Source organism: Salmo salar, chromosome 03 (genome assembly GCF_965601325.2).
Source record: "Salmo salar chromosome 03, fSalSal1, whole genome shotgun sequence".
Lineage (NCBI taxonomy): Eukaryota > Metazoa > Chordata > Actinopteri > Salmoniformes > Salmonidae > Salmo > Salmo salar.
Genome location: NC_138293.1, coordinates 2,169,170 through 2,186,166, shown reverse-complemented (window position 1 = coordinate 2,186,166; position 16,997 = coordinate 2,169,170).

Sequence of the window (16,997 nt, the reverse complement as noted above, 5' to 3'; positions counted from 1 at the left end):
TAGCTCCTAACCCTAGTTCCTAACCCTAAACTAACCCTAGCTCCTAACCCAAAACTAACCCTAGCTCCTAACCCAAAACTAACCCTAGCTCCTGACCCTAGCTCCTAACCCTAGCTCCTAACCCTAGTTCCTAACCCAAAACTAACCCTAGCTCCTAACCCTAGTTCCCAGCCCAAAACTAACCTTAGTTCCTAACCCAAAACTAACCCTAGCTCCTAACCCTAGCTCCTAACCCAAAACTAACCCTAGCTCCTAACCCAAAACTAACCCTAGTTCCTAACCTTAAACTAAACCTAGTTCCTAACCCTAAAACTTACCATAGCTCCTAACCCTAAAACTAATTCTAACCCCCTAAAAAGAGCATTTGACCTTGTGCGGACTAACAAAATGTCCCCAGTGTGTCCAATTTTCTGGTCCCCTCAAGTATAGTTTTTCTGGTCCCCTCAAGTATAGTTTTTCTGGTCCCCACAGACGGTACACACACACACAGATGTTCGTATGCACACATGTGCACACACACGCACGCGCACACACACACGCACGTACAATGCAGCTGCCAAACAGCCCTCCCCCTCTCCTTCGTCTCTCCCTCTCTCTTCTTTCTCTCTTACCCCTCTCTCTTCCTCTCTCGTTTTCACTTTCCCCCTCTCTCTCCTTTCTTTCTTACCCGTCTCTCGCTCCCTTGTTCTCTGACTCTTGCTTCCCTCTCTCCCCCCTTTCTCCCTCGACCTCCGTCCCTGTCTCTCCACTCTGTAAACATATTTTTCTCTCTGAAACAGTGATCTCAATGGAAACTCTGAGTTAAGGCCAGATTCCCTCTGTAGTCTCACAGTCTACACACACACACGTTAACACGAACACACACACACGTTAACACGAACACACACACACACGTTAACACAAACACACACACACACGTTAACACAAACACACACACACGTTAACACGAACACACACACACACGTTAACACGAACACACACACACACACACGTTAACACGAACACACACACACACGTTAACACAAACACACACACACACGTTAACACAAACACACACACACGTTAACACAAACACACTCAGTTTTAAATGTTTCCTTACTCCTACACATATCAACCAGACCCCCCCAACCCCCAAACACTCTCCACATACAGTACCTCCCAACTCCTCCTCCTCACTTCCTTTCAACACCACAAGGTGGCACTCTAACTCTTCCTGGGAGTCACAACCTCTCTCTCTCTCTCTCTCTCTCTCTCTCTCTCTCACCCCTCCCACTCCATTTCTCTCTCACCCCTCACCCTCTATTTCTCTCTCGGTCTCTCTCTCTTTCTCTCTCTCTCTCACTCTGTTTCTCTTTCTCTCTCTCTCTCTCTCTCTCTCTCTCTCTCTCTCTCACCCCTCCCACTCCATTTCTCTCTCACCCCTCACCCTCTATTTTTCTCTCGGTCTCTCTCTCTCTCTCTCTCTCTCTCACCTCTCCCACTATATTTCTCTCTCACCCCTCACCCTCTATTTCTCTCTCGGTCTCTCTCTCTCTCTCGGTCTCTCTCTCTCTCTCTTTATCTCTCTCTCTCTTTATCTCTCTCTCTCTCTCTTTATCTCTCTCTCTCTCTCTCTCTCTCTGTCTCACTCTCACTCTGTCTCTCTTTCTCTCTCTCTCTCTCTCTCTCTCTCTCTCTCTCTCTCTCTCTGTCTCACTCTCACTCTGTCTCTCTTTATCTCTCTCTCTCTGTCTCTCTCTCTCTGTCTCTCTTTCTCTCTCAATTCAATTCAATTCAATTCACTTTATTGGCATGACGTAACAATATACATATTGCCAAAGCTTACTTTTGGATATTTACAATATAAAAATAAATAAAAAATGAGAATCAAATATTGTCAACGGGACAACAGTAACAACAATAACCAAGGGTCAAAATAACCATATATTCAACAATAACAATAATCATACAGTAGAGGACATGTGCAGGTTTATTGGTCTGTCAGACACTGTCCCTCAACTTATGGCAGGCAGCAATGTAGTGCGCTGCCAACACACAGCTCTCTGCGTCCTCCCCCAACAGGACGGGTAGCCTATCCTCATCAGAGAGGTCTTTGAAACCTTGAATAAGGGTTTCAAATTTGGGGAAATGACACTCTCTAATTGTTTTATATTTTTGACATTTTGTCAGGAAATGCAGATCCGTCTCAGGTTCTGCTGTGGTGCAGTGGTTGCACAGCCTTTCCTCTACAGGGAGCCAGGTTTTCCTGTGTCTACCCTTCTCAATGGCAAGGCTGTGCTCACTGAGCCTGTACTTTGTCAAGGTTTTTCTAAGGTTTTGATCAGTAACCATGGTCAAATATTTAGCCATAGTGTACTGTCGATTTAGGGCCAGATAGCACTGTATTTTGCTTTGTGTTTGTGCTTGTGTTTCCCAATAAGCAATGCAGTTTTGTTTTGACTGTGTTGTAATTTGGTTTATTCTGATTGATTGGATGTTCTGGTCCTGAGGCTTCAGTGTGTTAGTAGAACAGGTTTGTGAACTCAGTCCCAGGACCAGCTGGATGAGGGGACTCTTTTCTTTGCTCAGCTCTTGGCATTGCAGGGCTTGGTAGTGATATGAGAGGGGGTCACTGTATTTTAGATGTTTCCAAAACTTAATTGCTCTTTTTTGAGTTTTTATTATTAGTGGATATTGGCCTAATTCTGCCCTGCATGCATTGTTTGTAGTTTTCCTCTGGACACGTAGGAGAATCTTACAGGACTCTGCATGTAGGGTTTCAATGGGGTGTTTGTCCCATTTGATGAAATCTTGTTTTGCAAGTGGACCCCACACCTCGCTGCCATAAAGTGCAATTGGTTCAATGACATATTCAATTAGTTTTAGCCAAATTTTAATTTGTATTTCAATTTGAATTTGCTTTTTAATGGCGTAGAATGCCCTGCGTGCTTTCTCTCTCAGTTCATTCACTGCCTCATTAAGGTGTCCAGTTGAGCTTATTTTTAAACCAAGGTAATTGTAGTGTGTACAGTACTCTATATATTTAAACCTCAGTAATTGTAGTGTGTACAGTACTCTATATATTTTGTACCAATTGAGAACTTTGGTCTAATTCCCTGAGATCTGGATCTTCTCTGGAAAATCATTATTTTAGTCTTTTTGGGGTTTACTGCCAGGGCCCAGGTCTGGCAGTACTGCTCTAGCAGGTCCAGGCTCTGCTGTAGGCCAGGTGCTGTGGGTGACAGCAGGCATAGGTCATCTGCGAAGAGTAGGCATTTAACTTCTGAATTGTGGAGACTAACACCAGGGGCTGAGGATTTTTCTAGAATAGTGGCCAATTCGTTGATGTAAATATTGAAGAGTGCAGGGCTCAGATTGCAACCCTGACGAAGGCCCCGCCCCTGGTTAAAGAATTCTGTTCTTTTCTTACCAATTTTAATGCTGCACGTATTGCCAGTATACATTGATTTAATTATGTCATATGTTTTACCCCCTACACCACTTTCAATAACTTTGTAGAACAGTCCTGTATGCCAAATAGAATCAAATGCTTTTTGGAAGTCGATAAAGCAAGCGTATATTTTGGTATTATTTTGGTGGACATGTTTATCTATCAGGGTGTGTAGGGTGTAAATATGATCAGTTGTGCGATGTTTTGGTATAAATCCAATTTGGCTTTTACTCAAGACATTGTGCTTATTAAGGAAGTTTAGAACTCTTACATTGATGATACTACAGAAAACCTTCCCCAGGTTACTGTTCACACAAATGCCTCTGTAATTGTTAGGGTCAAATTTGTCTCCGTTCTTAAAGATTGGGGTTATGAGTCCTTGATTCCAGATGTCAGGGAAATAACCTACACTCAGGATCAAATTAAACAGTTTTAATATAGCCAATTGAAATTTTTCACTAGTGAGTTTGAGCATCTCATTTAGGATGCCATCAGGTCCGCATGCTTTTTTAACCTCTATGGGCTAGGCGGGACGAATTCGTCCCACCTACGTAACAGCCACTTGAAGCCTGTGGCGCGATTTTCAAAACCTTAAAAATCCTATTACTTCAATTTCTCAAACATATGACTATTTTACAGCTATTTAAAGACAAGACTCTCGTTAATCTAACCACACTGTCCAATTTCAAAAAGGCTTTACAACGAAAGCAAAACATTAGATTATGTCAGCAGAGTACCAAGCCAGAAATAATCAGACACCCATTTTTCAAGCTAGCATATAATGTCACAAAAACCCAGAAGACAGCTAAATGCAGCACTAACCTTTGATGATCTTCATCAGATGACAACCCTAGGACATTATGTTATACAATACATGCATGTTTAGTTCAATCAAGTTCATATTTATATCAAAAACCAGCTTTTTACATTAGCATGTGACGTTCAGAACTAGCATACCCCCCGCAAACTTCCGGGGAATTCGCTAACATTTTACTAAATTACTCACGATAAACGTTCACAAAAAGCATAACAATTATTTTAAGAATTATAGATACAGAACTCCTCTATGCACTCGATATGTCCGATTTTAAAATAGCTTTTTGGTGAAAGCACATTTTGCAATATTCTAAGTACATAGCCCAGGCATCACGGGCTAGCTATTTAGACACCCGGCAAGTTTAGCACTCACCAATATCAGCTTTACTATTATAAAAGTTTGATTACCTTTTGTTGTCTTCATCAGAATGCACTCCCAGGACTGCTACTTCAATAACAAATGTTGGTTTGGTCCAAAATAATCCATCGTTATATCCGAATAGCGGCGTTTTGTTCGTGTGTCCCAGACACTATCTGAAATGGTAAATCAGGGTCGCGCGCATGGCGCAATTCGTGACAAAAAAAATCTAAATATTCCATTACCGTACTTCGAAGCATGTCAACCGCTGTTTAAAATCCATTTTTATGCCATTTTTCTCGTAGAAAAGCGATAATATTCAGACCGGGAATGTCCATTTAGCTAAACTGAGGAAAGTAAACAAAGCTTTCGGTCGACGCGGGCACGAGCCTGAGTCTCACAGTACTGTAACCAGCCACTACCCAAACGCGCTACTTTTTTTCAGCCAGAGCCTGCAAAGCCACGATTCAGCTTTTTGCCGCCTTCTGAGACCCTATGGCAGCCGTAGGAAGTGTCACGGGACAGCTAAGATCCTCACTCTTCAATAAACAGAGACAAGAAGAACGACACCTTGTCAGACAGGCCACTTCCTGCCTGAAACCTTGTCAGGTTTTTGCCTGCCAAATGAGTTCTGTTATACTCACAGACACCATTCAAACAGTTTTAGAAACTTTAGGGTGTTTTCTATCCATGTGTAATAAGTATATGCATATTCTAGTTACTGGGTAGGAGTGGTAACCAGATTAAATCGGGTACGTTTTTTATCCAGCCGTGTCAATACTGCACCCTATCCTAAACAGGTTAAATTTGAGAGCCTGAAGTTTCTTATAGAGCTCATGGTCAGTAATTGGGGAGTCCAATGGGTTTTGATTGTCCTTTATAGCTTTTTCTAATCCATTCAACTTCTCATGGATTTGGCGTTGTTCTGCGTTTGTGTCAATTTGAACGGTGTTGTAGTGTTTTGAAATGGGTTGTCCATATGTCACCATTTTGTATCGCTAATTCCTCTTGTTTAGATTTTTTTAGTTTTTTCCAATTTTGCCAAAAGTTGTTTGTATTTATGGACTCCTCAATTAGTGTCAGCTGCTTGCTGTTGTACTGTGCTTTTTTGGTTCTGAGTGTACGTTTATAGAGTTTTAAAGTCTCACAGTAATGAAGGCATAATTCACCATTATTTGGGTCTCTGTGCTTTTGGTTGGATAGTGTTCTAAGTTTTTTCCTTATAATTTTACAATCTGCATCAAACCAGTTGTCATCTGTGATTTTTTTAGTTATGTTTTTTATCAATTTCAATTGTGCTTCTTTTGCCGTTTGCCTGAATATATAGTTGATGTTTCGTACTGCTAGATTGATGCCTTCTTTACTGTGAGTGAATGTGGTATCCAGAAAGTTATCTAAGAGTGTTTGGATATTTTGGTTCTAGGTTGCTTTCTGGTATTCTTCTGTGCTGTTTTGGGCCCATCTGTATGAATTTCTAATATTGTACAGCTTACTGGGCTGTGAATGTGTGGTTGTTTCCATGTCTGTTCTTTTGAGGAACAACGTAATTTGGCTGTGATCAGACAGAGGTGTTAGTGGCTTGACAGTGAATGAGCTGAGAGAGGAAGGGTCCATGTCTGTGATCATATAGTCTACTGTACTGTGGCCAAGAGGTGAGCAGTAGGTGAATCTCCCCAAAGAGTCCCCCCGTAATCTACCATTGACAAAGTACAGACCCAGGCTTCTACAGAGCTGCAAAAGATCCCTTCCGTTTTTGTTGACGGTGCTGTCACTGTTGTTTCTATGGGGGAGATTAAGACAGTTAGAAACAGTATGGCCTGTAATAAAGCTGTCCCCTCGTGTGCTCGTTAGATCAGGTAGTGTTCCTGTGCGCGCATTTGTGTCCCCACAGATGAACACATTTCCCTGGGCCTCTCTCTCTCTGTCTCTCTCTGTCTCTCTTTATCTCTCTCTCTCTCTCTCTCTCTGTCTCTCTCTCACTCTGTCTCTCTTTATCTCTCTCTCTCTCTGTATCTCTCTCTCTCTATTTATTTCTCTCTCTCTCTGTATCTCTCTCTCTCTGTCTCTCTTTATCTCTCTCTGTATCTCTCTCTGTCTCTCTCTCTCTCTGTCTCTCTGTATCTCTCTCTCTCTCTCTCTCTATCTCTCTCTCTTTATCTCTCTCTCTCTCTTTATCTCTCTCTCTCTGTCTCTCTTTCTCTGTCTCTCTTTCTCTCTGTCTCTCTGTCTCTCTCTCTCTCTGTCTCTCTGTATCTCTCTCTCTCTCTCTCTCTCTCTCGCTGTATCTCTCTCTCTCTCTCTCTCTCCGCTGTATCTCTCTCTCTCTCGCTGTATCTCTCTCTCGCTGTATCTCTCTCTCGCTGTATCTCTCTCTCGCTGTTCTCTCTCTCTACTCTCTCTCTCTCTCTCTCTCTCTCTCTCTCTCTCTCTCTCTCTCTCTCTCTCAAATTCAAATTCGAGCTGCTTTATTGGCATGAAAAACATTGTGTCAATATTGCCAAAGCAACAATGTATACAATATACATTGTAATACAATTTTAAACAATAACAGATAATAATATAAAATGGCAGTGAATAATAATACAAAATTAAATATAAAAAGAATAACAATAAAATAGTAGTAAAATAATAGTAAAATAGTAGAATGTAATAAATATAAAAATCGAAATATCTCTGTCTCTCTCTCTGTCTCTCTTTATCTCTCTCTCTCTGTGTCTCTCTGTCTCTCTCTCTTTATCTCTATGGGAGTTTATCAAAATTGGGTTTGTTTTCGAATTCTTTGTGAGTCTGTGTAATCTGAGGGAAATATGTGTCTCTAATATGGTCATACATTTGGCAGGAGGTTAGGAAGTGCAGCTCAGTTTCCACCTCATTTTGTGGGCAGTGTTGCACATAGCCTGTCTTCTCTTGAGAGACATGTCTGCCTACGGCGGCCTTTCTCAATAGCAAGGCTATGCTCACTGAGTCTGTACATAGTCAAAGCTTTCCTTAAAAGTGTGGGTCAGTCACAGTGGTCAGGTATTCTGCCACTGTGTACTCTCTGTTTAGGGCCAAATAGCATTCGAGTTTACTCTGATTTTTTTTGTTAATTCTTTCCAATGTGTCAAGTAATTATCTTTTTGTTTTCTCATGATTTGTTTGGGTCTAATTGTGTTGCTGTCCTAATTGTGTTGCTGTTTGTGAACAGAGCCCCAGGACCAGCTTGCTTAGGGGACTCTTCTCCAGGTTCATCTCTCTGTAGGTGATGGCTTTGTTAACTCAATAGTTGGCAACCAGCTAGTTGCCAGCTCAATCTCTACAGATTTTCCCAACCAGTCCTGAGATTCGAACCGGCAACCCAGCTCTCTAACCTTGACACTACCACCATTGAGTAACAAATGTAATTGTGTGATTGTAACGTTTGTCGTCTAAAGGGGACCAAGACGCGGCGTGTGAAGTGCTCATATTCACTTTTATTCAACTCTAAATCAACAAAACGACCGTAAACAGTCCTGTCAGGTGCAACATACACAAAACAGGAAACAACCACCCACAAAACACAGGAACAAACACCCCTACTAAATAGGGCCTTCAATTAGAGACAACGAGGAACAGCTGCCTCCAATTGAAGGTCAACCCAAGAAACTTAAACATAGAAATAGACACACTAGAATAAACATAGAAATATACTAACATAGAACATAAACCAAAAACCCCGAAACACATAAAACAAACACCACCAGCCACGCCCTGACCAAACTACAATAACAAATAACCCCCTTTACTGGTCAGGACGTGACAGTACCCCCCCCAAAGGTGCAGACCCCATATGCACCTCAAACAAAAAACACAAAATTAACCCCAAATAAAGGGAGGGAAGGGAGGGTGGGTGGCTACCGTCACCGACGGCTTCCGTGCTACACCCCCCCCTCCCAATCCTCCAACTACGGAGGTGGCTCAGGCTCCGGCTTTAGTCCATATTCCAGCCTGCCCACCCCCCTTGAAAGCTCATGGCTGTAGACCACTGCAGAAGGCTCTTGGCTAAGGCGCATCGCTGCAGACCTCGGGCTGAGGCACGTCGCTGGAGACTCAGGGCAGAGGAGCGTCTCCGGAGGCTCAGGGCAGAGGAGCGTCTCCGGAGGCTCAGGGCAGAGGAGCGTCTCCGGAGGCTCAGGGCAGAGGAGCAGTCTCCGGAGGCTCCGGACTGTGGGCCGTCTCCGGAGGCTCCGGACTGTGGGCCGTCCCCGGCGGCTCCGGACTGTGGGCCGTCCCCGGCGGCTCCGGACTGTGGGCCGTCTCCGGCGTCTCCGGACTGTGGGCCAACCTCTGTCGGTTCCGGACTATGGGATGTCGCCGGAAGCTCAGGATGGGGACTGTGCACTGAAGGCCTGATGCGTGGGACCGGCTTTGGAGGCGCCAGCCTAGTAACACGCACCTCAGCGCTAGTGCGAGGAGCAGGAACAGGACGTACTGGACTATGGAGGCTTACCGGAGAGAGAGTGCGAGAAGCAGGCACATGCTCACCACAATAAGCACAGGGAGTTTGCTCAGGGCTCACCTCTGGCCCAGCCAAACTACCCGTGTGCCCCTCTCCAAAAAAATTGGGTGGGCTGCCTCTCGTTCTTCCCCGGTAGGCTCCGATAACGTTCAATAACTTGCCCCCAAGTCCAGTTTCTTCTCTCTATCCACTCCAATACCGACCAGGTGTCCATCTCTGCCGATTGATCCAGTCATGGTGGGTGGTTCTGTAACGTTTGTCGTCTAAAGGGGACCAAGACGCGGCGTGTGAAGTGCTCATATTCACTTTTATTTATCTCTAAATTAACAAAACAACAAAACGACCGTAAACAGTCCTGTCAGGTGCAACATACACAAAACAGGAAACAACCACCCACAAAACACAGGAACAAACACCCCTACTAAATAGGGCCTTCAATTAGAGACAACGAGGAACAGCTGCCTCCAATTGAAGGTCAACCCAAGAAACTTAAACATAGAAATAGACACACTAGAATAAACATAGAAATATACTAACATAGAACATAAACCAAACACTCCGAAACACATAAAACAAACACCCCCTGCCACGTCCTGACCAAACTACAATAACAAATAACCCCCTTTACTGGTCAGGACGTGACAGTGATTGTGTGTATATGAATAATTTAATTCCAAAACACTATATAAGCATTTTTAGAAATTTTGGTAAATGAGCTTTTACTGATTATAGAAATTCTGAAAGAGATTGCTGAGTTTTTTCACTATCTAATCATGGACAAATCATATATATTTTTTTAAATGCTATATATGTGCCTCACCCACATACAATTTTTTTTATAGTTTACTATAATATAAATACTTTACTATTACAATAGTTCAAAAACTGTCGTGTTTTTTAGGACTGTAGTGTTTCTGCTGACTGTAGTATCTTTGAGAACTGTATTGTAGAATTGACTATAGTGTTTTTCCATATATTACTGTAGTACACTATAGTATTTCCAGTTTACTATACTATAACTACTATTGTATTACTATACTTAAACTAAAGTATATATTATAGTATTTGCTGTAGTGTTTTTGCCGACTGCAGTATACTATAGTATTTACTGTTGTCACGGTTGTCGTTGGTTAAGGAGGACCAAAACGCAGCAGTATGTTTATGCTCATCTTGACTTTTAATAAATTCCAAAATGAACACCAAAATAACAAAAAGAGAACGAATGATCAACAAACAGTCTGGCAAGGCACAAGGCTAAACACAGAACAATCTCCCACCAACACACAGACAAACACACCCAACTAATATAGGACTTCCAATTAAAGGCAACACCACACAGCTGCCTTCAATTGGAAGTCCACCCCAATTAACTCAACATAGAAACAGACTACCTAGACTAAACATAGAATACATGAATCTCAAACAGTGCCCAAAAACCCCGGAATACTAAATCAAATGCCCTTACTACAAAAACACCACCCTGAACCACATAAAACAAATACCCTCTGCCACGTCCTGACCAAACTACAATACCAATTAACCCTTATACTGGCCAGGACGTGACAACTGTAGTGTTTTTGCAGACTGCAGTATACTCTAGTATTTACTGTAGTGTTTTTGCAGACTGCAGTATATTATAGTATTTGCTGTAGTGTTTTTGCCGACTGCAGTATATTATAGTATTTGCTGTAGTGTTTTTGCGGACTGCAGTATATTATAGTATTTGCTGTAGTGTTTTTGCAGACTGCAGTATATCATAGTATTTACTGTAGTGTTTTTGCCGTCTGCAGTATACCCTAGTATTTACTGTAGTGTTTACTGCTCTTTTCTATATCCTGTAGGGAAAACATTTATGGTCTACACTTTTAAAAAAGGTACTCTCTAGAACCTAAAAGGGTTCTTCAGCTGTCCTCACAGGAGAACCCTTTGAAGAAACCCTTTTGGTTCCAGATAGATCCCATTTGAGATCTATGTAGAACTCTTTACAAAGAGGGTTCCACATGGAGTCCAAAATGGTTCTACCTGGGAAGAAAAGGTTATCCTATGAGTTTTTTCACTATCTAATCATGGACAAATAATATACATATTTTTAAATGCTGTATATCTGCCTCACCCACGTAAAAAAAATTATAGTTTACTGTAATAAAACACAGAAACTGTGTTTCTGCTGACTGACAGCATAAGAACCGTTTTGGAACCTTTTTTTCTAAGAGTGTAGGTCCTGTTATAGGTAGGTCCTGTTATAGGTAGGTCCTGTAGGTCCTGTAGGTCCTGTAGGTCCTGTTATAGGTAGGTCCTGTAGGTCCTGTTATAGGTAGGTCCTGTAGGTCCTGTTATAGGTAGGTCCTGTTATAGGTAGGTCCTGTAGGTCCTGTTATAGGTAGGTCCTGTAGGTCCTGTAGGTCCTGTTATAGGTAGGTCCTGTTATAGGTAGGTCCTGTAGGTCCTGTTATAGGTAGGTCCTGTTATAGGTAGGTCCTGTAGGTCCTGTTATAGGTAGGTCCTGTTGGTCCTGTTATAGGTAGGTTCTGTAGGTTCTGTTATAGGTAGGTCCTGTTATAGGTAGGTCCTGTAGGTCCTGTTATAGGTAGGTCCTGTTATAGGTAGGTTCTGTAGGTCCTGTTATAGGTAGGTTCTGTAGGTTCTGTTATAGGTAGGTCCTGTAGGTTCTGTTTTAGGTAGGTCCTGTAGGTCCTGTTATAGGTAGGTCCTGTTAAAGGTAAGTAGGTCCTGTTATAGGTAGGTTCTGTAGGTCCTGTTATAGGTAGGTTCTGTTATAGGTAGGTTCTGTAGGTCCTGTTATAGGTAGGTTCTGTAGGTCCTGTTATAGGTAGGTTCTGTTATAGGTAGGTTGTCTGTAGGTCCTGTTATAGGTAGGTTCTGTAGGTCCTGTTATAGGTAGGTCCTGTTATAGGTAGGTCCTGTTATAGGTAGGTTCTGTAGGTCCTGTTATAGGTAGGTTCTGTAGGTTCTGTTATAGGTAGGTCCTGTAGGTCCTGTTATAGGTAGGTCCTGTAGGTCCTGTAGGTCCTGTTATAGGTAGGTCCTATAGGTCCTGTAATATGACATCTAGGTATTTGTAGTTGTCCACGCATTCTAAGACAGAGCCGTCCAGAGTAGTGATGCTGGACGGACGGGCAGGTGCGGGCAGTGATTGATTGAATAGCATGCATTTAGTTTTACTTGCGTTTAAGAGCAGTTGGAGGCCACGGAAGGAAAGTTGTACGGCATTGAAGCTCGTTTGGAGGTTAGTTAACACCGTGTCCAATGAAGGGCATCAGATGTATACAGAATGGTATCGTCTGCGTAGAGGTGGATCAGAGAATCACCAGCTGCAAGAGCGACATCATTGATGTACACAGAGAAGAGAGTCGGCCCGAGAATTGAACCCTGTGGCACCCCCATAGAGACTGCCAGAGGTCCGGACAACAGACCCTCCGATTTGACACATTAAACTCTATCAGAGAAGTAGTTGGTAAACCAGGCGAGGCAGTCATTTGAGAAACCAAGGCTGTCGAGTCTGCTAATAAGAATGTGGTGATTGACAGAGTCGAAAGCCTTGGCCAGGTCGATGAATACGGCTGCACAGTAATGTCTCTTATCGATGGCGGTTACGATGTCGTTTAGGACCTTGAGCGTGGCTGAGGTGCACCCATGACCAGCTCTGAAACCGGATTACATAGCGGAGAAGGTACGTATGATTCGAAGTGGACGGTAATCTGTTTGTTAACTTGGCTTTCGAAGACCTTAGAAAGACAGGGTAGGAGAGATATAGGTCTGTAGCAGTTTGGGTCTAGAGTGTCATCCCCTTTGAAGAGGGGGATGACCGCGGCAGCTTTCCAATCTTTGGGAATCTCAGACGATACGAAAGAGAGGTTGAACAGGCTAGTAATAGGAGTTGCAACAATTTCGGCAGATCATTTTAGAAAGAGAGGGTCCAGATTGTCTAGTCCGGCTGATTTGTAGGGGTCCAGATTTTGCAGCTCTTTCAGTACATCAGCTATCTGGATTTGGGTGAAGGAGAAATGGTGGGGGCTTTGGCGGGTTGCTGTGGAGGGTGCCGAGCAGTTGACCAGGGTAGGGGTAGCCAGGTGGAAAGCATGGCCAGTCGAAGAGAAATGCTTATTGAGATTCTCAATTATAGTGGATTTAATCGGTGGTAACAGTATTTCCTAGCCTCAGAGCAGTGGGCAGCTGGGAGGAGGTGCTCTTATTCTCCATGGACTTTACAGTGTCCCAGAACTTTTTTGAGTTTGTACAACAGGATGCAAATTTCTGTTTGAAAAAGCTAGCCTTAGCTTTCCTAACTGCCTGTGTATATTTGTTCCTAACTTCCCTGAAAAGTTGCATATCACGGGGGCTATTCGATGCTAATGCAGAACGCCACAGGATGTTTTTGTGCTGGTCAAGGGCAGACAGGTCTGGAGTGAACCAAGGACTATATCTATTCCTAATTCTACATTTTTTGAATGGGGCATGCTTATTTAAGATGGTGAGGAAGGCACTTTTAATGAATAACCAGGCATCCTCTACTGACGGGATGAGGTCAATGTCATTCCAGGATACCCCGGCCAGGTCGATTAGAAAGGCCTGCTCGCAGAAGTGTTTTAGGGAGCGTTTGACAGTGATGAGGGGTGGTCGTTTGGTCGCAGAACCATTACGGATGCAGGCAATGAGGCAGTGATCGCTGAGATCTTTGATTGAAAACAGCAGATGTGTATTTGGAGGGCGAGTTAGTTAGGATGATATCTATGAGGGTGCCCGTGTTTACGGATTTGGGGTTCTACCTGGTAGGTTCATTGATAATTGTGTGAGATTGACGGCATCAAGCTTAGATTGTAGGATGGCCGGGGTATTAGGCATGTCCCAGTTTAGGTCACCTAGCAGCACGAGCTCAGAAGATAGATGGGGGGCAATCAATTCACATATGGTGTCCAGGGCACAGCTGGGGGCAGAGGGGGATCTATAGCAAGCGACAACAGTGAAAGACTTGTTTATGGAAAGGTGATTTTTTAGAAGTAGAAGCTCAAATTGTTTGGGTACAGACTTGGAGAGTAATACAGAACTCTGCAGGCTATCTTTGCAGTAGATTGCAACTCCGCCCCCTTTGGCAGTTCTATCTTGGCGGAAAATGTTAAAGTTAGGGATGGAGATGTTATGGTTTTTGGTGGTCTTCCTAAGCCAGGATTCAGACACGGCTAAGACATCCGGGTTGGCAGAGTGTGCTAAAGCAGTGAGTTAAACAAACTTAGGGAGTAGGCTTCTAATGTTAACATGCATGAAACGGCCAAACGGCTTTTGCAACAGCTAATGGGGATCCTAATAAAATATCCCCAAAATACCAAAACTTGATATATAGCATCTATGGACCAATGTCTCTCAACATTTTCCAGACCTAAAACAATATTGACCAATAAACATTCAGATTGGCGTGACCTGGCACATAAATGCATATAAATCAGACAATGATATTGGTATTGTAACAAAACTTGGTACACATGTTCCAAACACTGTCAAGAATTAACATATGCAAGCATATTCAGATCGACCAAACGGTGGCACTATAACGGGCAAATGATATCTCTTGATCTGTTTGATTTGATAGCGATGGACACATTTCACTTTACATCTGGTAAGAAGAGCTCTTAGAGATTATACATTTGTTGACAGGAAACGTTTTATTGGGGTAGCGGCTATATTGTGGTCGGGTTATTTTCCGTTGCCAGAACGATACACAACTCAGGGAGTCCAACCAATACAAAGTCTCTCAATGTTGTTTCCCAAACCTAACTTAGCGCTATCAGTCAGGTTAGCTGTCCTCTACTTTACCTACTGGCTTAAAGGTATCAGTCAGGTTAGCTTTAAAAAAAAGCTTTTTAGTCAATGTTATGAAAGGCCAACAACTGTAAATCTCATATCAGGATGTTGTGTCTCCAGTACTGATGTTATGTGTTCACCTCAACGCTTTAGACTCACAAAGACAGAGGTGCATCATCGTCCATATCACAGTTAGGTCATATTCAGGCAGACACAATTCTAAGAACAACCTATAATGTAGTGGGAAATCAGACGACACATAAAGGAAAGTGATACTGATAGATGAGAGAGCATCACGCATTTCTTATGAATTTCTCTGCTGTGTGGGTGGGGTCCCTGTATTATTGGTTGTTTCCGAGAATTGCGTTTGCCTGAATATTGCCCAACTGTGGTTTTGATGATAATGCAGCTCTGTCTGTGTGCACTGTAAGCGTTGACGCAATGAATCAGTACCAATCTACCACTCTATCAATGAATCAGTACCAATCTATCACTCTATCAACGAATCAGTACCAATCTATCACTCTATCAATTAATCAGTACCAATCTACCACTCTATCAATTAATCAGTACCAATCTACCACTCTATCAATGAATCAGTACCACTCTATCAACGAATCAGTACCAATCTATCACTCTATCAACGAATCAGTACCAATCTATCACTCTATCAATGAATCAGTACCAATCTACCACTCTATCAATTAATCAGTACCAATCTATCACTCTATCCGTTGAAGCAAATGCACTGGTGTTAATCATCCTGTGTTATTGGCTTTGCTTTAGCCATATAGACTCATAACAAACAAATGAGAAGATGGTTGATAGTCCTGAAGTTTCCATTGCTGTTGTCCTACATTTCACATTTCACTATATGTTCCAGTAGGATAGTAGACCTAGCTGGTCTATAGGTTCCAGTAGGATAGTAGACCTAGCCGTAGGTCTATAGGTTCCAGTAGGATAGTAGACCTAGCTGGTCTATAGGTTCCAGTAGGATAGTAGACCTAGCTGGTCTATAGGTTCCAGTAGGATAGTAGACCTAGCTGGTCTATAGGTTCCAGTAGGATAGTAGACCTAGCTGGTCTATAGGTTCCAGTAGGATAGTAGACCTAGCTGGTCTATAGGTTCCAGTAGGATAGTAGACCTAGCTGGTCTATAGGTTCCAGTAGGATAGTAGACCTAGCTGGTCTATAGGTTCCAGTAGGATAGTAGACCCAGCTGTAGGTCTATAGGTTCCAGTAGGATAGTAGACCTAGCTGTAGGTCTATAGGTTCCAGTAGGATAGTAGACCTAGCTGGTCTATAGGTTCCAGTAGGATAGTAGACCTAGCTGGTCTATAGGTTCCAGTAGGATAGTAGACCTAGCCGTAGGTCTATAGGTTCCAGTAGGATAGTAGACCTAGCTGTAGGTCTATAAGTTCCAGTAGGATAGTAGACCTAGCTGGTCTATAGGTTCCAGTAGGATAGTAGACCTAGCTGGTCTATAGGTTCCAGTAGGATAGTAGACCTAGCTGTAGGTCTATAGGTTCCAGTAGGATAGTAGACCTAGCTGGTCTATAGGTTCCAGTAGGATACTAGACCTAGCTGTATGTCTATAGGTTCCAGTAGGATAGTAGACCTAGCTGGTCTATAGGTTCCAGTAGGATAGTAGACCTAGCTGGTCTATAGGTTCCAGTAGGATAGTAGACCTAGCCGTAGGTCTATAGGTTCCAGTAGGATAGTAGACCTAGCTGTAGGTCTATAGGTTCCAGTAGGATAGTAGACCTAGCTGTAGGTCTATAGGTTCCAGTTGGATAGTAGACCTAGCTGGTCTATAGGTTCCAGTAGGATAGTAGACCTAGCTGGTCTATAGGTTCCAGTAGGATAGTAGACCTAGCTGGTCTATAGGATCCAGTAGGATAGTAGACCTAGCTGGTCTATAGGTTCCAGTAGGATAGTAGACCTAGCCGTAGGTCTATAGGTTCCAGTAGGATAGTAGACCTAGCTGTAGGTCTATAGGTTCCAGTAGGATAGTAGACCTAGCTGGTCTATAGGTTCCAGTTGGATAGTAGACCTAGCTGGTCTATAGGTTCCAGTAGGATAGTAGACCTAGCTGGTCTA